Below are 27,523 nucleotides of genomic sequence, written 5' to 3'. Positions count from 1 at the left end.
CGTCAAAACTATCTTCCATAACAAGGGTACTAAACATTGTGGGAAAAGATATGGGAAAATTATAATCATCTTGTATTCACTACTGTAGCACGTTGCTCTTATTGAGAATATTTAATTAGTTAAAATTAGTTATATACACCTTATTATTCCATCTGGGTGGCCTCCAACCTGATAGCATGAACATCAATTTCTCGAACTTCCGGTAATGGCACCTCCCCTACCCCTTTAACCATTCCCCATCCTCTTTTCCCTCTCTCACCTCATCTCCTTTGCCTGCCCTTCACCTCCCTCTGGTGCTCCTCCGTCCTTTTCTTTCTTCTATCCCCACCTATCGGACTCCCCCTTCTCCAGCCCTGTACCTCTTTCACCAATCAACTTCCCAGTTCTTTACTTCATCCCTCCCCCTCCTGGTTTCACCTACCACCTTGTGCTTCTCTCTCCCCTCCCTCACCTTTTAAATCTACGCCTCATCTTTCTTTCTCCAGTCCTGCCGAAGGGTCTCGGCCCGAAGCGTCGACTGTACTTTTTCCCCCAGATGCTGCCCGGCCTGCTGAGTTCCTCCAGCATTTTGTGTGTGTTGCTCAGATTTCTAGCATCTGCAGATTCTCTCGTGTTTGTATTTAATTAGCTTTGTTATTTTGATGCCAGTTTCGTATTATTTAGTTATTTAGCATTTGCATTGTTAGTCTTCTTCTGCAAGCTAGTTGGTTGTCAGTTTTTGTGTGCAATTTTTTGTTGATTCCATTGTGCTTCTTTGTTCTACTGTGAATGCCTGCAAGAAAATGAATCTCAGGGTAACAGAACCGTACTTTGATAATAAATTTACTTTGACTTTGATCTTTATTTGACCCAAATTTTCAACATCTTTATAATGCACCATCACCTTATGGAGCCAGTGATCATCTTCTGCAGGCTCCTTGCAGAAATTTTGCAGATTTTTTCTGTATCCCTCCTTCCACTAAAATACCCGGTAAGCCATTCTCCAATCATTCATTTCACTTCTACCGTCCAGCTTTTGATTTCTCTGAAAAAAAAGTGTTTAAGTGTTATTATTTCCATTGGTAGCATTAAGGTAATGATCTCATGAAAGAGAGAGAGCAGGCACGCATTGTGCTCTCCCTGCAGCTGAAGTTGATTATTCACTCGTGCACATTTGTTCATCAGCAGTGCTCTTTCAGGCATTGTCGTCCTCCAGTGCCATTTTTTTTGTCTTTGCATCTAAGGTAGGGACATGTTTGGAACAAATTTGTGGGCCAAAGGGCCTGTATTATGCTGTCGGTTTTCTATGTTTCTATGTTACCCATCCAGGAGTCTCTTAAAAGACCCTATTGTTTCCGCCTCTACCACCGCCGCTGGCAGTCCATTCCACGTACTCACCACTCTCTGCGTAAAAAACTTACCCTTGATATCTCCTCTGCATCTGCTTCCAAGCACCTTAAAACTATTCCCTGTCGTGCTATCCATTTCAGCCCTGGGGAAAAGCCGCTGATGATCCACATGATCAATGCCTCTCATTATCTTGTACACCTCTATCAAGTCACCTCTCACCCTCCGTCGCTCCAAGGAGAAAAGGCCAAGTTCACTCAACCTATTCTCATAAGGCATACTCCCCAATCCAGACAACATCCTTGTAAATCTCCTCTGCACCCTTTCTATGGTTTCCATGTCCTTCCTATAGCGAGGCAACCAGAATTGAGCACATTACTCCGTGGGGTCTGACCAGGGTCCTATATAGCTGCAACATTACCTCTTGGCTCTTAGACTCAATTCCACAATTGATAAAGGCCAATGCACCGTATGCCTCCTTAACCACAGAGTCAACCTGCATAGCAGCTTTGAGTGTCCTATGGACTCGGACCCCAAGATCCCTCTGATCCTCCACACTGCCAAGAGTCTTACCATTAATACTATATTCTGCGATCATGTTTGACCTACCAAAATGAACCACCTCACACTTATCTGGGTTGAACTCCATCTGCCACTTCTCAGCCCAGTTTTGCATCCCATCAATGTCTTGTTGTAATCTTTGACAGCCCTCCACACTATCCAGAAGACACCCAACCTTTTTATCATCAGCAAATTTACTAACCCATGTCTTCACTTCCTCATCCAGGAAAATCACAGAGAGTAGGTGTACCAGAACAGGTCCCTGAGGCACACCACTGGTTACCGGCCTCCATGTAGAATATGACCCGTCTACAACCACTCTTTGCCTTCTGTGGGCAAGCCAGTCTGGATCCACAAAGCAATGTCCCCTTGGATCCCATGCCCCCTTTCTTTCTTGCATGGGGTACCTTATCAAATGCCTTGATAAAATCCCTATACACTACATCTACGGCTCTACCTTCTTCAATGTGCTTAGTCACATCCTCAAAAAATTCAATCAGGCTCATAAGGCATGACCTGCCTTTGACAAAGCCTTGCTGACTATTCCTAATCATATTATGCCTCTCCAAATGTTCATAAATCCTGTCTCTCAGGATCTTCTCCATCAACTTACCAACCACTGAAGTAAGACTCACTGGTCTATAATTTCCTGGGCTATCCCTAATCCCTTTCTTGAATAAGGGAACAACATCTGCAACCCTCCAATACTCTGGAACCTCTCCTGTCCTCATTGATGATGCCAAGATGATTGCCAGAGGCTCAACCATCACCTCCGGTCCCGGTGACTTATCCAACTTGATGCTTTCCAAAAGCTCCAGCACATCCTCTTTCTTAATATCTACATTCTCAAGCTTTTCAGTCCACTGCAAGTCAAACCTACAATCGCCAAGATCCTTTTCTGTAGTGAATACTGAAGCAAAATATTCATTAAGTACCTCCGCTATTTCCTCCGATTCCATACACACTTTTCCACTGTTAAACTTGATTTGTCCTATTCTCTCACGTCTTATCCTCTTGTTCTTCACATACTTCTAGAATACCTTGGGGTTTTCCTTAATCCTGTCCACCAAGGCCTTCTCATGGCCCCTTCTGGCTCTCCTAATTTTATTCTTAAACTCCTTCCTGCTAGGCTTATAATCTTCCAGATCTCTATCATTATCTAGTTCTTTGAAAGTTTTCTAAGCTTTCCTTTTCTTCTTGACTAGATTTACAACAGCCTTTGTGCACCACAGATCTTGTACCCTACCATCCTTTCCATGTCTCATTGGAACTTACCTACTCAGAACCCCACACAAATATCCACTCAACATTTGCCACATTTCTTCTGTATGTTTCCCTGAGAACATCTGTTTCCAATTTATGCTTCCAAGTTCCTGCCTGATAGCCTCATAGTTCCCCTTACTCAATGCTCTCCTACTGAGAGACCTGACACCCAACCAGGTTCATTTCCCAATACCAGATCAAGTACAGCCTCTCCTCTTGTAGGCTTATCTACATATTGTGTTAAGAAACCTTCCTGAACACACCTAACAAACGCCACCCCATCTAAACCCCTCACTCTAGGGAGATGCCAATCAATATTTGGGAAATTAAAATCTCTCACCACGGCAACCCTATTATTACTGTCTCTTTCCAGAATCTGTTTCTCTATCTGCTCCTCGATGTCCCTGTTACTATTGGGACTATATTTATATACTATAAAAAACAACCAGTAGAGTTATTGACCCCTTCCTATTCCAAACCTTCCACCCACAGAGACTACGTAGACAACCCCTCTATGACTTCCTCCTTTTCTGCAGCCGTGACACTATCTCTAATCAACAGTGCCACGCCTCCACCTCTTCTGCCTCCCTCCCTGTCCTTTCTGAAACATCTAAAACCTGGCACTTGAAGTAGCCATTCCTGCTCCTGCACTATTCAAGTCTCTGTAATGGCCACAACATCATAGCTCCAACTGCTGATCCATGCTCTAAGTTCATCCGCTTTATTCATAATACTCCTTGTATTAAAATAGACACATCTCAAACCATCGGTCTGAGTGCGTCCCTTCTCTATAACCTGCCTATCCTCCCTTTTGCACTGTCTCCAAACTTTCTCTATTTGTGAGCCAACCTCTCTTTCCTCCGTCCCTTCAGTTCAGTTCCCACACCCCAGCAATTCTAGTTTAAACTCTCCCCAGTAGCCTTCTCAAACCTTCCCACCAGGATATTGGTCCCCCTCGGATTTAAGTGCAACCTTTCCTTTTTCTACAGGTTACACCTGCCCCAGAAGAGGTCCCAATGATCCAGAAATCTGCCCCCTGCTTCAGTCCCTCAGCATATAAAGGTAAGTGGTTCATAGTGTTGTGTAAGACAATATTTTGTCAAATTACAAAAATATAGCGTTTTGTTGGTAGGAAATGACTATGTGTTGAGGACACATAGCGAATCCATCCAGTGGATGATCATTGATCATAAATGAGGATCAAAAATTGGAAAACAAAGATTTTATCTATTTATTTTTATTGTTCTTTAGAGATACTGTATGGAACATGTCCTTCTGCCTGAGCCACGCCGCCCAGCAACCCACTGATTTAATCCTAGGCAAGTCACAGGGCAATTTACAATGATCAATTAACCCATCAACGGGTAAGTTGGTGGACCAATGAGTCTTTGGACTGTGGAAGGAAAGCATTTTGGAATGTTAACTGTTCTTCCACACATGTTGTCTGTCCTGCTGGTTATTTGCTGCTTTGTCTATTTAATTAAAGAGCAGAAATAACTTGAAGAGTTATGTGCTTTTTTTCACATTAACAGTTATTAGAATATGGCTAGCAGTAGAATATCAGTAAATTTATAGTAGTTGCAGTGTTGGAAGCCACTGGAGACAATATAGATCTTGTACAATGTCTTCAATGGGAACTTTAAAAGACAATGAATAGACTATTTCATGTACTTTGTTTCAATGAAAAACACTGCTCCATAGAACTAAGAGAACAAATATTCTTGTGTTCTCAGGAATTTCTTACATGCTTCAAAAAAAATAATCCTACAAAGCAAAGTTGAACTGAATAGAGAGGTGTTATTTTTGTAAGAATTTCCCAACATTCAATCCTTTCTGGAACATACCCAAACTTTGTAAAAGAAGGTTGCCTGACTCTTCAAAGTTCTGGGATCTTTTCGACTTCACTTACATTCAAATCTGGTCAATGTGCTTGTTTAAGAATCATTAACAAATATAAATAGCCTAGGAAATTACTGACCAGATTACTGACTAATTACAGTAACAGCAACATCTTAATGTAACACTTTGATGGGAAAATGAATTACTGGAAAATAGAGTTGTTCTTGTAATGGTTTGGTTGATGTGAATTGTTTGTACATATCAGAAGTGCCTTAATCCAATTACTTCCTTGATACTTGATCTTGGTTAACCTAATAGTATGCATGATGTGCCCTAATTGAAGGAATTTTGTGTCTGAGATCAGAAAATTTAAGCTCACTCAAGATATTAATCATGTAATCCATGTTAGGTGAATATAAAAACAGATGATGTGATTCACTCGATGATGTTTTCCCAGCAGTAATCTTTCAATCAACAAGTTTAATCTTTGAATAAAACCAATCAGATTAGCCAGCGTAAAGGTCAGACTGCATATTCATTCTGGACCCTAGGCTAGTAACATTGTCAGTACTGATTGTATCCTGTTTGAGGATTGTCACCTTGCCAATTTGGAAAAGCTTGCATTATCCCACAGTCTCAAAACTGACGCCATCTTTAGCTTACTGACTTGTTTTGGAATTGGAATTTGTTTATGAGTACAGGAAGGAGATAGAGAAGTGTTGTGATAACAACCTTTCGCTCAATATCAGCCAAACAAAAGAGCTAGTCATTGATGCCAGGAAGTGGTAGTGGAATATTCTTAAATGGTGAGGTAGAAGCTCTTCTGCAGCCTGGTGGTACATACTTTGTATCTTCTGCTCAGTGTACGAGTAGAAAAGAGAAAATACCCAGGGAGCATGGGGTATATTTTGTTATGCTGGCATTTTATTTACTGAGAGAATGAGAAGTTTAGAAAAAATCCATGGAGGAGAGGCTGTGATATGTTGAGCTGTATCTACAACTGTGTAGTTTCTTGTGCAGAGCCATTGCCACACCAAGCCATTGTGCTTCCAGACAGAGTGCTTTCTGTGGTGCACTGATAAAAATTGTGAAGGGTTGATGGGGTCATGCCAAATTTCTTTAACATCATGAGGAAGTAGAGGCTATTTTTTTGGCTATGACATCTGTGTGGCTAGACCAGGAGAGGCTACTGGTGATGTTCACTCCTTTACATCAGTGTTACTGCTACTCTTTCTGAGCAATTTGTGAAAATTCCTTTAAGTTTAAGCACACATTTTCCTAGGTGCCTTTTACTGTCAAAAGAAATCAAAGTACACAAACAACAGGAATTCTGCAGATGCTGGAAATTCAAGCAACACACATCAAAGTTGCTGGTGAACGCAGCAGGCCAAGCAGCATCTATAGGAAGAGGCGCAGTCGACATTTCAGGCCGAGACCCTTCGTCAGGAAACGTCGCCTGCGCCTCTTCCTATAGATGCTGCCTGGCCTGCTGCGTTCACCAGCAACTTTGATGTGTGTTGCTCAAAGTACACAAGTTGGATTACGCTCACACAATACTTAACTTAGGCTCTGACTATCCATCACAGTACAGTTGGTACTGGTCTTATGGGTCTTTCCTGGGCTCCTGGAGTCCAGACTTCTCTGATCTTCATAAGGTTTGCTCTTTGAAGGTGCCAGTACTGTAACTGCACTGGTCTAACGAAATAATGCCCACGCAACATACAGATGTCTTTGAAGATTTATTTTTATTTCTCTCTCTCTCTCTTTCTTCAGTAGACACCTTGAAAACTACAAGAAAATAAAGGACATAAAGTTTGAAACATACATCCCTCAGTCTTTTAAAGTCTCTCAAGCTAGCGTCCACCGATAAACGGGCCCAAACATGTTAGCACATCAGAAATGTGCTGAAATCAAATAAATCACTAAAATGTATCACACTGTTCATATAAAGACACCTCAACAACGTTATATAAAACAAATTAAGAAAAACAATTACCGTGTGCGCCTCTTGGACCACATGCAGAATGAGGTTATTTTAGGACCATGTGTCTTTCTCTGCTTCCATGTTGGTTCTGACCCATAATACCACAGTCATGCTTTCATTAAACTCTGGTCATGTGACCCAGTAAACTCTGGTCATGTGACCTGTTAAACTCTGGTCATGTGACCCGTTCCACTCTATATTAAATAAACCTTACATAAAATATTTTAAAGTGATAAAATAATCATGAATATATGGCAAAAACATATAAACTAAACATCTCAATGAAACATGTTCCTAAGACAGTTACACTCCCACCAAATTACTATGATTTACAATAACCTTTGTGCAAATTTTTGAATAAATCTACTAATTTCCAGAACCAAATAATTGGTATTTGTAACAAACTCTGGGATCAAACTGATACTTTAACTCTCCATGCAGGTAGGTGTTTAGAAATTAGTTCCATTGAAACACATTTTAGTTGTTCTCTACAAGGACCACTAATTTATGAATAGTACGTTCAAGAATGGATGGATTAATGAGTCGTTGACCCTCTTTTCCTAGCTTTTTATTTCCTAATTGCACTGTGGCTCTTCGCACCAGTCTATCTTCATCTTCACAAACATCAAGCACTCTTCCAAGTCTCCATTCACTATGAGGAATCCCTTCCTCTTTTACAATGACAATATCTCCAATCTTCACATTTCAGCTTGAAGAGTGCCAGTGCTATCTGAGGGTGATGTTCGCTAGATATTCCTTCTTCCATCTACTCCAGAATTGTACTGTCAGGTATTGCGCTCTGTGCCACCTTTTTCTGGCATACAGATCTTCTGCCATAAATTTTCCTGGTAGAGGCAGCGGGACAGAGGTTTTCATGGTAAGTAAATGGTTTGGTGTAAGTGGCTCTGGGCCTTTGGGATCATTGATGCTGTCAGTGGTGAGTGGGTGGCTGTTTATAATTGACATGGCCTCATAGAAGAAGGTTCTCAAAAAAGCATCATCTAATCTTCCATTGCTCTGTGAGAGGACCCAGTTTAGGACACTCCTAACTGTCCTAATCTGCCGTTCCCAAACATCTCCCATATGACTGGCATCAGGTATGTTCATGGTGAAGTCACATTGTTTTTTCGGCCAGGTAAGCCATCAGTCTGTCTTCGTCCACTTCCTTTAAGGCCTTTGTCAGTTCATTTTTTGCCCCCAAAAAGTTTGTCCCTTGATCCGATCTGATTTGTCTTACAGCTCCATGGATAGCTATAAAACACCATAAAGCATTTATAAAGGCATCAGTTGTTAAATCTTCCAACATTTCTATGTGAATTGCCCTCGAGGACAGACAGGTGAATATGAGACCGTATCTCTTGTACTCTTTACGACCTTGTTTAGTGTGAAATGGTCCAAAACAATCCACCCCACAGTATGAGAATGGTGGCGAGGGATCAACACAGTTAGCAGGAAGATCCGCCATCTTTTGCGTTTCTGTTGGCCTGCGAGCTTTCCTGCACGTAACACATTGTTTGATGTAGTTTGCCACAACTTTGCTGCCACCAATTCCTCTCAGTTCGTTAAGGGTTTGTCCCCTGCCTTGGTGCTGAGTTTTTCCATGGCAGTAATCTAGGATCAGACGTGTGACCACACCATCTCTTGTTAGGATTACTGGATGCTTCAAGTCAAGAGGTAAAGAAGCTTTCTTTAATCGCCCTCCCACCCTGAGAACACCATCTTGCGATACTGGGTCAAGTTGGGACAATGGATGGCCGTGTGGCAATTTGTCATGACTGAGTATTCGCATTTCCTCTTTGAAGGCATCCCTTTGTTTTCTTCCTCCTGCATAACATGAGAAGATGTGTCTGCTGCAGCAGAAGGACGGTCTTCATGAAGTAATGTTAGATGATGCTTCTTACATATGCCACAAGTAGCTTTGCTCTTACAATCCTTTGATTTATGTCCTCTCCTAAGACAGCCAAAGCACAGGTCATTGTCCAATATGAACCTTCTCTTGTCCTCCACAGGCTCTTGACGAGCTTCTGGCATTTGTGGCTTACCCCACTGCACATGCATGTGACCGGGTTTGAAGATGAAAATGAAGTGTTTACCTTCTTGGATCCGTTTGAATCCCTTGAGATGTTATCCATGGCACTGTATGTTTCCACCACTGTGCTTGATTTATCCGACGTTTTCACATTCCTGATGAACGCGTTAGCCTTTGTGCCCTTCATGTATCTAGTTGGCTTTTCTTCAATAGACTTCAAGACATGAAAGGATGTTACAGGATTGCATGCGACTTCTGCTTCTTGTGCCACAAAATCAGCAAACTCCTTGAAATCAGGAAATTCCCCCGTTGGTCACAAATGCATTGTGACATGATGATTCCAGCGAGTGGTCACCCAATCAGGGAATTTTTGGAGTATCTTTTCATTCTCTTCACAGTCATTTAACATCTGAAGCCCTTTGATATGTGGCATGGCATTGCTGCAGGCTGTCAGAAAATCACTGAATTGTCTCAATTTAACTGACTCCCTTGAGCCAATCTTTGGCCAGTTATTCAGTTTTTCTCTAAATGCGCGCTGGGTTACAAAGGGGTGGCCATACCGAGCATTCAGAGCCTCCCATGCCTGGTCGTCAGCTTCATCATCCTTTCTATAGAAGCTTCCTTCCAATACAGATCGTGCCTCAGCACCGATGTGTATTTGTAGGTAGAACAACCTGTCAGCTGGATTTGTGCATCGCCGTTCTATCAATGCCTTAAAACTTGTGCTCCACTCTGAGAACCTAAGTGGGTCACCTGAGAAGACGGAGGGCTCGGGTGTAGGGAGTCTGGTGAGAACCATTGTGCCATGTAGGGCTTGTACTAACGATGCTTCATTGTTAGTACTGTCTATTTGTTCATTGTTATACTTCTTACATGTTTGCCCCCCTTCAATTTCTTGAAAAGGTATTGGAAGGCAATTAGCCAGCTCATTGCTTGCCATTCTACATTCCTCCAAGGCCTCACCTGAGTCAGCTTCAGAGTAAGCCTTAAGCTTTGCGGCTATTACTTGAAGATCTCTCTGACTTTCCAGTCTTTTAAGTTCTTGCCTTTGTACAGCGATAGCCTCCTCCATCTCCATTTTGGCCTGCTTTGCAGCAAACCGTGCAGCACACTCTGCTCTTTTCGCTGTGATGCTTTGCCATTCTGATAAACAGCTTGAGTGGTGGCTGCGAACAGTGGATTTAGAGATTGTAGGCCCAAATATCGACTGGGCATACTCTTTGCCGAGCACCTTTGCCTTGCGTCTTCTGCCTTAGCATCAAACTCCTCTTGCCCCACTTCACTCATACGTACATTCATTAGCCCCATCAAATCTGCTGTTACTGCTGTGCAGGAATCCATCTTTTTTCTAATCTCAGTAGAAGGTGCCGATTGGGACCGTATATTTCCATACACATCTTTCACTGGTGTCTCCAGCCCTTCAACAGCATTCATCATGTCACATAAGTCTCAGTCACTCATCCTTAAGTTTGGTACGTGTAGCTCTAACTTGTTCTTTCCAGCTTTCAAATAGCTTAATGAATTCACTCTCCCTCTGAGAAGCCTCTTGTTGCTTAAGCTCCAGCAATTTTGGGGTTAACTTTCTTTCCCGTGAAGATTTCCTAAGTTCTACTCTCCTTAAAGTAGCATTGAACATCTTGTAGAAAAAGAAACACTGTATCGATGTCCAAGTTATTGCTGAGCATGCATATAACCTTTTGCAACTATGTAATTGTCAGTGCAATTCAAGTACAGGTGTCCCCCGCTTTTCGAACGTTCGCTTTACGAAACCTCACTGTTACGAAAGGCATACATTAGTACCCTGTTTTCGCTTTCAGAGGGTGTTTTCACTGTTACGAAAAAAAAATCAGAGCGCGATAAAAAATCAGCGCGCGATAAAAGGCAGCATGCGCCCCAAGCAGCGGCTCTCCCCTGGATTCGGAACGGCATTGCTTTAACACGTGCCTGTGAGCAGCCGCTTGCATGATGGGTTCTATGGTATCGGAAAAGCCTAGAAGAGCTCGTAAGGGTGTTACACTTAGCTTAAAACTAGACATAATTAAGCGTTTTGATCATGGTGAACGAAGTAAGGACAACGTGAGTTTGGCTTGTGGAAGCTGACGAACATGATGTTGAAGAGGTTTTGGCATCCCATGACCAAGAACTGACAGATGAAGAGCTGGTGCAATTGGAAGAAAAAAGGATTACAATCAAAACCGAATGAGTAATGATAAAGTACGATTTTATTTTTGAAAGGTTACGTCGGTTTAGGAGATATTTGCAGGATGGTTTGAGTGCTTATTAAAGAACTGTGTGATAGAAAAATGCGTGAGGCTCAGCAGTCAAGCAAGCCTTCCACATCAGCCACAGCAGACAACGAACCTCGACCTTCGACATCGAGGCGGGCAGTCATAGTAGAAGATGAGCTGCCTGCTCTAATGGAAACAGGCGACGAGATGACACCCCAGTGTCCCACCACCCCAACCTCCAGGCCGCAGACAGATACCGATTCGCAGAGAATGCAACGGTAACCGGGAGGCACACAGCACATCTTTAAGAAAAAAGCCAAAATAAACATGCTAATTAATTAGGTGCTGCCGACACGTAATTGTCGGCCCAGATCAGAGACAACGCAATCCAAAATCGGCACTGATCTGGGCCGACAATTACGTGTCGGGTGGCACCAAATTAATTAGCATGTTTGTTTCGGCTTTTTTCTTAAAGATGTGCTGTGTGCCTCCCGGCTACCGCTGCATTCCTGCATGCTTTGCGGCAATGTATCGCTCGGCGGCCTGGAGGGTGGGGGCCACTGCACCACCCAACCTGTAACGACTCAGTCTAACACACCATCATCAGTGTGCTCGGCAAGCTGTCTTCCTGATTCCGGTAAGTGATACTACACTGTACATACATTATTTCTACTTTATATGGGCTGTGTATTTTTACGTGTTATTTGGTTTGATTTGGCAGCTTCATAGCTTAAAGGTTACTGGAGAGCGCTTGTGCCGTGTTTTTGCCAACAGCGCTTGCGTGAGATTTTCTGCTGACGGCGCTTGCGCAAGATTTTCGCTTCGGCGAACAGTGCAGTAATGATTGTGGAAAAGTATTTCTACTTTATATAGGCTGTGTATTTATCATATCATTCCTGCTTTTACTATATGTTACTGTTACTTTAGGTTTTATGTGTTATTTGGCATGATTTGGTAGGTTATTTTTTGGGTCTGCGAACGCTCACAAAATTTTCCCATATAAATAAATGGTAATTGCTTCTTTGCTTTACGACATTTTGGCTTACCAACCGTTTCATAGGAACGCTCTACCTTCGGATGGTGGGGGAAACCTGTAGAAATATTTGGTAACTGTTTACTCAGTAAACCTCCTAATACTCTTCTGATTATGCATTTGAACTCTCAGATCAAAAACACCATTGGAACATTCATAACAATGCCACTGGTAAAGCAGGAACAACAATTAGGCTATAATGATAAATCAATTACTTTTCTCATCAATAAACCAATATTTTAACAAGTATTTTTCAAATTTTACATATGTCCATAAGTTAATAAAGGTAGCACAGTCAAATCTGACACCATCTGCAGAGCCGCACTTTCCTGCCTGAAGACAGCAAGGGAATGAAACAGACACTGCACTCTGAAGTCTGTAGAGAGGATATCTGCAAGGTTGTAGCCTACTCTGGTAAACGTTGCTCTCTCTTGGTGAAATCGCAGTATTCTCAACCCGACGGTGTCAGGAGCCAACACTCCCGTTTTCTCCAGTGAATCGACAAGGCTTTTCTCCAACGACTTCTCTGGCCACCCTCTGCTCCAGCAATTGTGCTTCCTCCTCTCTTCTTCCCGGACACGCAGCGCTTCTTACTTTGAACTCTCGGCCTTGTTGGTTGTACCTTTTCACTTCACGGCGCTCCTTACTTTGAACTCTCGGACTTGTTGGCTGCACGTTTTCACTGTAACTGCACCGGTCCAATGAAATAATGCCCACGCAACATACAGATGTCCTTGAAGATTTATTTTTATTTCTCTCTTTCTTTCTTCAGTAGACACCGTGAAAACTACAAAAAAAAGGATAGAAAGTTTGAAACATACATCGCTTAGTCTTTTAAAGTCTCTCAAGCTAGTGTCTGCTGATAAACAGGCCCAAACACGTTAGCACATCAGAAGTGTGCTGAAATCAAATAAATCATGAAAACGTATCACACTATTCATATAAAGACACCTCAACAACGTTATATAAAACAAATCAAGAAAAACAATTACCATGTGCGCCTCTTGGACCACATGCAGAATGAGGTTATTTCAGGGCCATGTGTGTTTCTCTGCTTCCATGTTGGTTCTGACCCATAATACCACAGTCATGCTTTCATTAAACTCTGGTCATGTGACCCATTCCACTCTACATTAAATAGACCTTACATAAAATACGTTTGTATTTTAAGGTGATAAAATAATCATGAATTTATGACAAAAACATATAAAATAAACATCTCAATGAAACATGTCCCTGAGACAGTTCAAAGTACTATCTTCATTCCTTTGGTTAGCTCCCTCAGAGTAGGCTTTCACCGGCTGTGGTATTCAATGTCAAAGATCTTCACTGCTGCCTATCAGAGTGGCCCATTAACATTTTGTGTGTATTACTTTGATTTCCAGCATCTGCAGATTTTCTCTTGTTTAGGAGGCTGTTATCACTGCCTGGCTTGCTAATGGCTGTACTTATAACCCTGCTCTCGGCTTGGCCAATTGGACCGCAAGGTGGGAAAGCACAGTTGGTCAATTCAAATGATAATGACTTTGGGGAAAACTTTGCACACAAACCTCCAAATACAGTAGAGGCAGGAAACAGACTTCATTCTGCCTGCTTCTCTATTGCAGCTCTGTCAATGTCCAGTCACTCTAATCAATGGACCTGCATGTGGTCCGTCGTACCTATTCCTGCCTTAGTGTCTCACTCAATAATTTGTGAGCTCAGACTGAATGTCTGACCCAGATAGTTTTATAGATATGGATTTTCCATTAGTCCAAGGACAGCTTGGCCAAGATTTCCAACTCCTGTTCTTGGAAGCTGTTCAACCATATCAGTAACATAGAATCACAGAAGGCCTACAGCAGAATACAGGCCTTTCGGCCCACAAAGCTGTGCCGAACATGTCCTTATCTTAGAAAGTACCTAGGGTTACCCAATGCCCTCTAATTTTCTGAGCTCCATATTCCTGTCCAGGAGTCTCTTAAAAGACCCTATCATATCTGGCTCCACCACCATCACTGGCAGCCCATTCCACGCACTCACCACTTTCTGCATAAAAAAACTTACCCCTGACATCTCCTCTGTACGTCCTTCCAAGCAGCTTAAAACTGTGCCCTCTTGTGCTAGCCATTCCAGCCCTGGGAAAAAGCCTCTGACTATCCACACGATCGATACCCCTCAACAACTTATACACCTCTATCAGGTCACCTCTCATCCGCCATCACTCCGAGGAGAAAAGGCTGAGTTCATTCAACCTATTCTCACAAGGCATGCTCCCCAATCCAGGCAACATCCTTGTAAATCTCCTCTGCACCCTTTCTATGGTTTCCATGTCCTTCCTGTAGTGAGGTGACCAGAACTGAGCACAGTACTCCAAGTGGGGTCTGACCAGGGTCCTATATAGCTGCAACATTACCTCTTGGCTCCTAAACTCAATCCCACGATTGATGCAGGTCAATGCACTGTATGCTTTCTTAACCACAGAGTCAACCTATGCATCAGTACTCAGTGTCCTATGGACTCAGACCCCAAGATCCCTCTGATCCTCCACACTGCTAAGAGTCTTACCATTAATACTATATTCTGCCATCATACTTGACCTACCAAAATTAACCACCTGACATTTATCTGGGTTGAACTCCATCTGCCACTTCTCAGCCCAGTTTTGCATCCTAGCAATGCCCCGCTGTAACCTCTGACAGCCCTCCACACTATCCACAACACCCACAACCTTTGTGTCATCAGCAAATTTACTAACCCATCCCTCCACTTCTTCATCCAGGTCATTTATAAAAATCACGAAGAATAAGGGTCCCAGAACAGATCCAGGGCACACCACTGGTCACAGACCTCCATACAGAATATGACCCATCTACAACCACTCTTTGCCTTCTGTGGGCAAGCCAGTTCTGGATCCACAAAGGAATGTCCCCTTGGATCCCATGCCTCCTTACTTTCTCAATAAGCCTTGCATGGGGTACCATATCAAATGCCTTGCTCTACGTTCATCAATGTGTTTAGTCACATCCTCAAAATATTCAATCAGGCTGTTAAAGCACAACCCGTCTTTGACAAAGCCATGCTGACTATTCCTAATCATATTATGCCTCTCCAAATGTTCATAAATCCTGCCTCTCAGGATCTTCTCTGTCAACTTACCAACCACTGAAGTAAGACTCATTGGTTTATAATTTCTTGGGCTATCTCTAATCCTTTTCTTGAATATCTTCTTGCACTATGCTCATATATCTTTATTCCCTGAATATTTGAGAATCCATCAATATATTTCCCAAAAGAACCCCAAAGGTTAAACACCCTCTTAGAATTGAAGATGGACAGCAGCCCATATCAGTCAGTGATCTGTCCCAGGACATGAATTCTCCCTTGTAATATAACATACTTACCATTATTTCTCCTACAAAATCCTGTCTTGGCGCCTCACCGTGGCGTAGGAGTGACACTGGTCGAACATCAGCGAAGTACCGCGGAGATTCGTTCTCTGGCAGATCTAACCGAGCCGCGAAGGTGATGTTCCATCAGTATACTACTAGACTAGATCTAGTAGTAGGATCGTGGCTAGCTAGGTCAAAGAGGTAAGCATGCCCTTGCTACTTTGTAGGTTATGCCTCTTCAGGCAAAGGCTGTGCCCAACGAGGATGTCGGCAGCAGGGCGTCTAATAGTGTCCGTGGCGGATGAATCCAAAAGGGTCAATGGTACAGCCACCTCGGTGGCATGCGGAGGAATCAGAGTGCTGGTCTGTGGGTGGCATCACTAGTCCAGTTCAATGTCTCCAAAACCGGACTTCTGTACCAGCCTCCCCCTCTGTGTAGTCCCAGTGAGACCCAACCACCAGTCATATCGGTCAATGTGGTAGCGCTGAAATGTTCTGACTCTTTCACGTAACTTAGGAAGCGCTGTGACCAACACCAACTCATCAGATCTGGAAGCTGAGAGGAGAATTCAATCAGCTACAAAAGTCTTTGGTGCTTTGCAGAAGCGACTTTGGTCTCGCCACCACATTAAAATGGCAACCAAGATCAAAGTGTATAACACAGCTGTTTTACCATCTCTGCTTTATTCAGCTGAAACAATGACATTGCATCGGAAGCACATCAAGAAATTGACCAAGACACAACACATTTATGCCAAATATTACACATCAAGTGGCAAGAGAGGGTACCAGATGTGTGAGGTGCTCAAGCATGCTGGGACAGTCAGCGTAGAATCACTCATCACAGCTTCTCAGCTGCGTTGGACTGGTCATGTCACAAGAATGAGCGATGATTGTTTACCCAAAGCTGTTTTCTCTGGTGAGCTACATGAAGGAACGAGGAAGCATGGTGGTCAGAAGCTGCCCTACAAAGACGTGCTCAAGCACCATCTGAAGAACACTGACACGAATGTCAATACCTAGGAGGAAGATACTGTGGACAGAAGAAGTTGGCACTGCATGGTCAAGAAGTTAATCCCAGCTATCGAGGAGAAAAGGCAGAAGAAATATGAAGCAGGTCCTGAACGCAGACGTTCGGTGCTAGACCAGTCAAATCACAAATGCAGCCGATGTGGGAGACAGTGCCAATCCAATGCTGGTCCTGTGGCCTATAACTCTCAGCACAGTCAACATCAAAATTGATGGACAGCCGAAGAAGAAGACTTACCATTATTTCAAGCTGTTTCAGTTCATTCCTGCAATTCATAATGGGGCAAAGGTTCCTAACCCAGGGTCCACAGGCCCCTTGCTTAATGGTATTAGACCACCGCATAAAAAATGTTGGGTACACCTTCATTAGAGTATTCCCACCTGGAAACCACTGAGGCTTTAATGGAACTAGAGAAAGGAAATAAAAACCATGAAGAGGGAAAAAAGGTTGACATGTTGGAAGGATTCACATGGTGGTGTGGAAGATTATTTTTCAATTTGGAGGCCAGTGACGAATGGAAGAAATTGATGCTGGGTCCCTTGCTGTTTGACATTGTTATCAACAATTTAAATGAGAATGTAGTAGCTTGATTGGTAAGTTTGTGGATGACACCAAATCTGGTAGTCCACTGGATCATGAAGGAGGCTGTTAAGGCTACCACAGGATCTAGATCAACTGGGAAAAAGTAAAATGAAATGGCAAACAGAATTTAACTCAGATGAGTGAGGAATGATGTGTATTCGGTCCTGATGAAGGGTCTCAGCCCAGAACATCAAATGCTTATTCTCCTCCATAGAAGCTACCTACCTTGCTCAGTTCACCCAGAATTTTGTGCATGTTTTCAGCATCTGCAGAATCTCTTGTGCTTTTCAGAAGTCGTTTATTGTCATATGCGCAAGTATGGTGAGATACAGGGGCAAGAAAATTATGATGCTGAGATACATCCTAGGATGCACTGGGACACATCATTAGTGATGTAACCTGGAGTCATCGGGTGGTTTCAGGTTCCTCAACACCAGACACTCTTGCCCAGGTGACCCAGCCAGGGCTGATTAGGCTCTGGCATGTGTTTCAATTGCATTTTTCCATGGGTCACACCTCTTGATCCATAGCTATCTGGAGGCTCGTTCAGCAGCCTCTGCAACAGTCCTGATGGCTCTTTTCTTTGCAGCCCGGACAATACTAAGGAGAGAGTAGTTTCTACACAGCGAGCAGCCAGCAAAATCTCCACACCTCGCCTCCATAGACTAGCATCATCATGCCCTCCACCCCTGCGTCTGGCACTGCTCCACCATCTCTTGGTATTTGGCTTTCTTACGTTCACACACTTGTTCAATCCAGTCTTCCCAAGGAAGTCAGTCCTACCATGGCCACTTGCTTTGAGGTTTCTGACAGAATGACCATTCCAGGCCTAACTTACTTGCAGCAGCAACAACACAGGCACCTCCATTCAGACAACACAGCCATGGAAGGACTTACATGGTAAATGGCAGAGCCCCGGGAGAGCAGAGACACTGGAGGGTACAAGTACAAACGTTTGTACATAAATGGATAGCATATGGTACACTTGTCCTAATTGGATCAGAATCAGAATCAGGTTTATTATCACCGGCATGTGTCGTGAAATTTGTTAACTTAGTAGCAGCAGTTCAATGCAATGCATTATATAGAAGAACAAATAATAAAATAATAACAATAATAATAAAAAGTAAATAAGTAAATCTTGGAGGGGAAGATCCAAAATCCGGAAAAAAAACCCTCCCCTCCCACTTTCAAATCTCTTACTAGCTCTTCTTTCAGTTAGTCCTGATGAAGGGTCTTGGCCCGAAACATTGACTGTACTTCTTCCTAGAGATGCTGCCTGGCCTGCTGCGTTCCACCAGCATTTTGTGTGTGTTGTTTAAAGCTTATTCCGTATACTTTATACAGTGTACATATATTGAATAGATTCAAAATCATGCAATAAACTGAAATACTACATTTAAAAATTTTTAAAAATGAGATAGTGTCCAAGGGCTCAATGTTCATTTAGGAATCAGACGGCAGAGGGGAAGAAACTGTGTGCGGATGTTACCAGGACTGGAGAGATTGAGTTACAAGGAGATATTGGATAGGCTGGGACTGTTTTCCCTGGATTGAAGGAGGCTGAGGGGTTACCATATAGAAGCTTATATAATATAAGGTGGATGATCACAATCTTTTTCCCAGCATAGGGGAATCTAAAACAAGATTGAGGTGAAAGGGCAAAGATTTAAAGGGGTCTGCTTTTCACACAGAAAGTGGTGGATATATGGAAGTGCTGGAGGTGGGTACGATTACAATGTTTAAAAGATTGTTTACACAGGTTCATAGATAGGAAAAAAACAGAGGTATATGGGCCAAATGAAGGCAAATGGGACTAGCTGAAGAAGGCACCTGGGTCAGTATGTGACTTGGGCAGAAGGGCATGTCTCCATGCTGTTTTACTCTACAACGCCAAGAACAAAATAGCGGAGAATAATTAGCTGAAGAAGATCCTTATGCAACAAAGAGGCGGGAGGAGAAGATGGTGGCGCGACGCAGCGCACGCAGCTCTCTGGTGAAATAATATCGTATTTGTTAAGCAGGGGACCGTGCACAATTCTGATTTGATGGAGACAGACGTGAGAAGCACAGAGGAACATCTGGAGAAACTTCTGAAATACCTGGTTCGCTGCCGCTGCTACTGTGCGATCGAGAATCTCCGGAGGGAAGGCCCCAAAATCCTCGGCTTTGCCTGCTGCTGACGTCCGGGGCTGGGGTCGAAGCGCTCAGCAGAGATGGTGCTTGCTGTTCGGTGTCGGAGGGCTGGTCGGAGGCTTGAAGTTTTCGGACGACTCAGAGTTGGACTGTGGTTGGGCATGGCAGGGAAAGTTTTCTTCCTTCTGCGTAAGATGGGGGACTTTTCGAGAAACTTTGAACTTTTTTTACCGTGCCCATAGCCTGTTCTTCATCAAGTTGTGGTGTTGCTTGCACTGTTGTAACTATATGTTATAATTATGTGGTTTTGTCAGTTTTTCAGTCTTGGTCTGTCCTGTGTTTCTGTGATATCACACCGGAGGAATATTGTATCATTTCTTAATACATGCATTACTAAATGACAATAAAAGAGGACTGCGTGTCCTCATAATCTAAAAAAAACTAATTTTCTGCTTTAAATATATTTACTGGCATAGGTAATCACTGATTGAGTGCTGTACTGGGTGTTGAATTCTGTTCGAAAATGAAGGACTTAGAAAATATTCAGGAGCTCACATTTTCCCATTCCCAGTGGAAATTTATTCAGGATTGTGCTTTACAAGCTGGTTGATGACAAGTTGTTACCCATCAGAACCCAAACTCAGCAATTAAAATCCCAAAATGAATAAAATATTTTGGTGTGGAAAGAGAAAAATTGAATACAAAAAATGTTACAATCCTGAGGAATGGGAGTTTGAAAGCTCATTTCAAGTGGAATTGTGTTGCTACTTAATCAGCTTCTATGAAACATTGAAAGTAAAAGCTTACAGTTTTAATTTTTTTCTTTCCTCTTACCTTATATGATTACAATTATCAGCAAGTAATATCTCAGTCACTATTTGTTCTCATAATTCACAACTTCAGTTTGAATCTACACTTCACCCTTATTAACACAACCTGTTGATTAATATTCCAATGTGTTTGCTCTTTCTTGTTTTCCATGCGTCTTCTGAAGTAAGGTTTATGACTCCCTAGCCATAAAATTCAACTGGCCCTTTGTTTCCTGAATCAATTGCTCCTTTATTGTACATGTGATGGTGATTTAAAACAAGCCTCCGTAAGCATATCAATTTAATACGTCAAATGAATTCTTTCCTAAATTCATTTGCAAAAGTATCAAATAGGGGATTGTATTATGAACGTTAAGTCAAGTGAAGTTTATTGATATTTAATACATACATGTATGTAACATATATAATGTATATAGAAACATGACAACGTTTCTCTGCACCAGGGTGCAAAGCACAGTACTACACATAACACACAATAACTTACGAAGGTAAGGATAACATCTACAGATGAATCACACATAAGTAACAAATTAAAGTACATTAATATTAAATAGAACAGATTAATCAGTGACACATCGGCTACAATGCAGCTGGGAGTTCAGAAGCCTAATGGGCTGGAGGCAGAAACTGTTTCTCATCCTGACCGTCTTGTTTTTATATATCGTAGTCTCCTGCCTGATGGTAGAAAGTCAAAAAGGATGCTGGATGGATGGGTGGGATCCTTAATAATCCTAAGGGTCCTCCGTACACAGCACTCCTGACAAGAGTCCCCGATGGAAGGTAGGGAGATCGCTATGATTCTCTCAGCTGTTCTCGCAGTCCTTTGTAGAGACTTTAGGTTAGATGCTTGACTGCTCCCATACCAGATGGAGATGCAACTTGTCAGGATGCTTTCAATGGTGCTCCTGTAATACACAGTTAAGAAGGTTGGGGGGAGGCAGGAGTCTTGCTTGCCTCAATCTTCTTAGGAAGTGGAAGTGCTGCTGTGCCTTCTTGTTCAGGGAGATGATATTAAGGGACCAGGTGAGGTCATCCGTGATGTGAACTCCCAGGAACTTGTTACACTTAACTCTCTCTATGGAGGAGCCATGTATTTGCAGAAGGAGATGGTTTTTCTTCACCTTCCTGGTCCACAATCATTTCCCTTGTCTTCTCCACGTTAAGGCTCAGGTTGTTCTTCTCTCACCAACCCAGCAGCCGCTCCACTTCCTCTCTATCTCTGCCTTGTCATCATTCTTGATAAGCCATCGAATGCTGTGTCATCTGCAAACTTGATGATCTGGTTTGAACTGGATCCTGTGACACAATCATGGGTCAGCAGTGTGAACAGCAGCAGACTGAGTACACAGCCTTGGGGAATACCAGTGCTCTGCGTAATGGGACTACAGATGTTGCTGCCCACATAGACCTGACTGTGTCCTTTTTGTTAGCAAGTCCAGTAACCAATTGCAGAAGGAGGTGTTGAGACATAGTGAGGACAGTTTCCCGACTAATTTCTGGGTATGATAGTGTTGAATGCTGAACTGAAGTCTATAAACAGCAATCTGGCATATAAAACCCCATTTTCCAGGTGGGACAGGACAGAGTGGAGGGCAGAGGCTATTGAATGTATGAGGCGTGATTGATAAGTTCGTGGCCTAAGGTAGAAGGAGTCCATTTTAGAAAACCTAGCACATTTATTTTTCCTACATTTACACACTTAGTCCAGCCGTCGTGGAGCATACAGATCCCTTCTTTGTAGAAGTCGGCATCTCGGACCTCCAGAAAGTGGTCCACAGCAGGAGTGATTGATAAGTTTCGTGGCCTAAGGTAGACGGAGGTGAGTTATTAACTTCAAATTTTCTGCATTTTCACTCAGACAGTTGAACTGCACGTGCATGTAACGAGAGCTGTATAACTCATCTCCTTCTACTTTAGGCCACAAATTTATCAACCACCCCTGCTGTGGACCACCTGGAGGTCCAAGATGCTCTCATTACATGCATGTGCAGTTCAACTCTTTGAGTGATAATGCAAAACGTTTGAAGTTAATAACTCATCTCCTTCCACATTAGGCCACAAACTTATTAATCACCTCTGCTGTGGGCCACTGCTGCAAAGAAGGGATCCGTATGCTCCACGACCGCTGGACTAAGTGTGTACGTGTCGGAGGGGACTATGTTGAAAAATAAATGTGCTAGGTTTTCTAAAATTGACTCCTTCTACCTTAGGCTACAAACTGATCAATCACCCTTCGTAATTTGCCAGTGTTTCAATTAATATAATAGCATAATTCTTTCTCTTCTAACCATCGGACTATTTTGGAAGGCATCGGTTTTGGGATGGTAAGCAAGCATCTATTACCTAACCACTTTTGCCCTGAAAACATGGCTAAGGGTTTCTTACAAAATCAGCAGCTTATGTTAGTAACCTATTTCTGTAATACCCCCAGAAGAACATGTACACATTAGGTTGGGGTGTGAATTGGAGAGGAATTTGAAAGTCATGGCATTCTTATGCATCTTCTTATCTTTGATTGTGCACATCATGATTTCAGGACATAAGATGCACAAAGTTGAATAAAAATATTTCATTCAGAGTGCTGAAAACTGAGGTATGTGGAAGGGTGTTAATCAACCATAAGGCCATTAGATCTATGGCCATTTATCTTAAGACCATAAGACCATAAGATATAGGAGCAGAATTAGGCCATTTGGCCCATCAAGTCTGCTCCGCCATTTCATCATGGCTGATCCATTTTCCCTCTCAGCCCCAGTCTACTGCCTTCTCCCCACCTTCCTTCATGTCCTGATGAATCAAGAATCTATTAACCTCTGCCTTAAATATACATAAGACCGGGCCTCCACAGCTGACTTTGGCAAAGAATTCCGCAGATTCATCACTCTCTGGCTAAAAAAATTCTTTCTCATCTCCATTCTAAAAGGATACCTCTCTATTCTGAGGCTGTGTCCTCTGGTCTTAGACTCTCCCACCATAGGAAACATCCTCTCTATCAAGGCCTTTCACCATTTGATGTTTCAATGAGGTCACCTCTCATTCTTCTGAATTCTAGTAAATACAGGCCCAAAGCCATCAAATGCTCTTCATGTGACAAACCATTCGATCCTGGAATCATTTTCGTGAACGTTCTTTGAACTCTTTCCAGTTTAGCACATTCTTTCTAAGATAAGGGGCCCAAAACTGCTCACAATACCCCAAGTGAGGCCTCACTAGTGTTTTATAAAATCTCAACACTGCATCCTTGCTTTTATATTCTAGTCCTTTTGAAATGAATGCTAACATTGCACTTGTCTTCCTCACTACAGACTCGACCTGCAAACTAACCTTTAGGGAATCCTGCACAAGGACTCCCAAGTCCCTTTGCACCTCAGTTTTTTGTATTTTCTCTTCATTTAGAAAATAGTCAACCCTTTCATTTCTTCTACCAAAGTGCATGACACACACATCATGCCATTGTATTCCATCTGCCACTTCTGTGCCCATTCTCCTAATCTAAGTCCTTCTGTAGCCTCTCTTCTTCCTCAGAACGAGCTGCCCCTCCAGCTATTATCATATCGTATGCAAATTTTGCAACAAAGCTATCAGTTAGACAATAGACAATAGGTGCAGGAGTAGGCCATTCGGCCCTTTGAGCCAGCACTGCCATTCACTGTGATCATGGCTGATCATCCACAATCAGTACCCCGCTCCTGCCTTCTCCCCATATCCCTTGACTCCACAGCTCTATCTAACTCTTTCTTGAAAGCGTCTAGAGAATTGGCCTCCACTGCCTTCTGAGGCAGAGCATTCCACAGATCCACAACTTTCTGGCTGAAAAAGTTTTTCCTCAACTCCGTTCTAAATGGCTTACCCCTTATTCTCAAATTGTGGCCTCTGGTTCTGGACTCCCCCAACATCGGGAACATGTTTCCTGCCTCTAGCGTGTCCAACCCCTTATATGTTTCAATCAGATCCCCTCTCATCCTTCTAAATTCCAGTGTATACAAGCCCAGTCGCTCCAATCTTTCAACATATGACAGTCCCGCCATCCCGAGAATTAACCTCGTGAACCTACACTGCACTCCCTCAAAAGCAAGAATGTCTTTCCTCAAATTTGGAGACCAAAACTGTACACAATACTCCAGGTGTGGTCTCACCAGGGCCCTGTACAACTGCAGAAGGACCTCTTTGCTCCTATACTCTACTCCCCTTGTTACGAAGGCCAACATGCCATTAGCTTTCTTCACTGCCTGCTGTACCTGCATGCTTACTTTCAGTGACTGATGAACAAGGACACCTAGATCTTGTTGTACTTCCCCTTTTCCTAACTTGATGCTGTTCAAATAGTAATCTGCCTTCCTGTTCTTGCCACCGAAGTGGATAACCTCACATTTATCCAAATTAAACTGCATCTGCCCACTCACCCAACCTGTCCAAGTCATCCTGCATTATCTCAACATCCTCTGCACATTTCACACTGCCACCCAGCTTTAAGTCATCTGCAAATTTGCTAATGTTACTTTTAATCCCTTCATCTAAATCATTAATGTATATTGTAAATAGCTGCCGTCCCAGCACCGAGCCTTGCGGTACCCCACTAGTCACTGCCTGCCATTCTGAAAGGGACCTGTTAATCCCTACTCTTTGTTTCCTGTCTGCCAACCAATTTTCTATCCATCATTCAAATTATTTACATATAATGTAAAAAAGAATCAGTCCCAAAACAGACCCCTGTGGAACACAACTACTCACTGGCAGTCAACCAGAAAAGGCTACCTTTATTCCCACTCATTGCCTCCTGCCAGTCAGCCATGGCTCCATCCATGCTAGAACCTTTCCTGTACTAGAACGGGCTCATAGGTTGTTGAGTAGCCTCATGTATGGCACTGAGTCAAAAGCCTTCTGAAAATCCAAGTACATACCATCAACGGATTCTCCCTTATCTATCCTGCTTGTTATTTCTTCAAAGAATTCCAAAAAATTTGTCAGGCAAGATTTTCCCTTGAGGATATCATGCTGACTATGGCCTATTTTATCATGTGCCTCCAAGTACTCAGAGATCTCATCTCTTAGTAATTGACTCCAATATGGTCTTGAGCTTTAAAATATCTATCCTCTGATAAACTCTAGTGAAAAGCTGGTTTACTCTTCCATAGCAAACAAAAGATAAACTTGTCAAAATAGCCTGCACTTTCAAACACTGCCTCCCAATTAACATTCAAAATCCAATAATGTCATTAACTCTTAAGATCCCATGTTACCAGCTCGTTAAATAGGTTTAGATCAAGAGTAGAGCCTAATTGCAGCAGGAAAGAAGATATGCAGTTTTTGTTTGGCCTTGCATTTTTGGAAGTTTGTTAAATTGGTTAGGAAAGTTTTGGTTGGGAGACTGGATAAAGTAGTGGTAAATGGAAAACTATGGGTTTATGCACTTTGGCGGGAAGAATAAAGATGCAGACTATTTTCTGAATGGGCAGAAAATTCAGAAATCAATGATACAAAAGAACTTAGGAGATTTAGTTCAGGATTCCCTTAAACTTGATTTCCTGGTTGAGTTAGTAGTATAGAAAGCAAATGTATTGTTAGCATTCACTTTGAAAGGAACAGAACAGGAATGCAAGGATGATACAGCTGAGGCTTTGTCAGTTATTGTTCAGACAGCATTTGGAGTATCAGGAGCAGTTTTTGGCCCTGTATCTAAGAAAAGATATGCTGACCCTGAAGAGGACTGAGGTGAGATTCACAAGAATGTTCCCAGGACCGAAAGGTTTAAGCTATGTGGAGTGTTCGATATTTCTGGCCTGTGCTCGAGGGAGTTCAGAAGGATGCCGGGTGATCTCAGTGAAACCTAGTGGACACTAAAAGGGCTGGATAAAGTGGACATGGAGAGGATGATTCCAATAGTAGGTGAGTTCAGGGTCCAAGTGCACAGCCTCAGAATAATGGGACATTGCTTTAAAAGAGAGATAAGGAGGAATTTCAACTGAGATGAGGAGGGATTCCTTTATTCAGAGGGAGGTGAATCTGTGGAATTCATTGTCACAGAGGGTTGTGGAGGCCAAATCTCCACTATAAATACAGATTGTGTGTATTTAAATTGGGGATTGATAGCTTGCTGATTGGTAAGGGAGTTAAGAATCCCGAGGAAAAGGCTGGAGAATGAGTTTGAAAAAAAATCAGACTTGAATCAAAGACAGAACATACTTGACGGGCAAAATGGCTTTATTCTCCTCCTACAGAACCCATAAAAAGTATTTGATTCCCCCACCTCTTGGAAGTTTTCATGTTTTATTGTTACACAACATTGAATCACAGTGGATTTAAGTTGGCTTTTTTGACACTGATCAATAGAAAAAAGAACACTCTTTCTTCTCAAAGTGAAAAAGATCTGTACAAAGTGATTTATATTAATTACAAATATAAATCCCAAAATATTTGATTGCATAAGCATTCACCCGCTTCAACTCAGTATTTAGTAGATGCATCTTTGGCAGCAATTTCAGCCTTGAGTCTGTGTGGATAGGTCTCTATCAGCTTTGCACATTTGGATACTGCAATTTTTCCCCATTCTTTCTTACAAAACTGCTCAAACTGTCAGATTCCATAGGCTCTTTTCAAGTCCAGCCACAAATTCTTAATTGGATTGAAGTCTGAATTTTGACTTAGCCACTCCAAAACATTAACTTTGTTGTTTTGGCTTGATGCTTGGGGTCATTGTCTTGCTGGAAATAAAATCTTCTAAGTCACAGTTCTCTTGCAAACTACATCAGATTTTCCTCCGGGACTTCCCTATATTTCGCTAATTCATTTTACCCTCTACCCTCTACCTTCACAAGCTTTCCAGGGCCTGCTCTAGTGAAACATCCCCACAGCATGATGCAGCCACCACCATATTTCACTGTAGTGATGGTGTGTTCTTGATTATGTGTGGTGTTTGGCTTACACCAAATGTGGTGTTTACTCTGATGGCCAAAGAGCTCAATTTTGGTTTCATCAGACCATAGAATCCTCTTCCAGCTGACTTCAGAGTCTCCCACATGCCTTCTGGCAAACCCTAGCTGAGATTCATGAGAGCTTTTTTTTCAACAGCTTTCTCTTTGCCACTCTCCCGTAAAGCTGCGACTGGTGAAGCACCCAGGCAACAGACATATGAATAATCTCTCCCATCTCAGCCTCTGAAGCTTGTAACTCCTCCAGAGTTGTCATAGGTCTCTTGCTGACTTCCCTCACTAATCCCTTTCTTGCAGTCACTCAGTTTTTGAGGATGTCCTTCTCTAGGCAGATTTACAGCTGAGCCATATTCTTTCTATTTCTTAACGATTGACTTCACTG

General features: G+C 42.6%; 1 long non-coding RNA gene across 1 annotated transcript; it reads right to left on the bottom strand.

Moving 5' to 3' along the window:
- Nucleotides 1–586: 586 nt before the first annotated feature.
- Nucleotides 587–7,053, bottom strand: LOC134338798 (uncharacterized). Its single transcript, XR_010016290.1, has 3 exons — nt 6,986–7,053; nt 884–1,024; nt 587–772 (listed from the first exon to the last, which is right to left on the bottom strand). It is a non-coding gene; the product is annotated as an uncharacterized LOC134338798 (long non-coding RNA).
- Between the last annotated feature and the right edge of the window lie 20,470 nt (nt 7,054–27,523).

The sequence above is a fragment of the Mobula hypostoma genome, chromosome 2 (genome assembly GCF_963921235.1).
Source record: "Mobula hypostoma chromosome 2, sMobHyp1.1, whole genome shotgun sequence".
Taxonomy (NCBI): domain Eukaryota; kingdom Metazoa; phylum Chordata; class Chondrichthyes; order Myliobatiformes; family Myliobatidae; genus Mobula; species Mobula hypostoma.
This window is presented reverse-complemented; position numbering and strand designations above follow the sequence as displayed.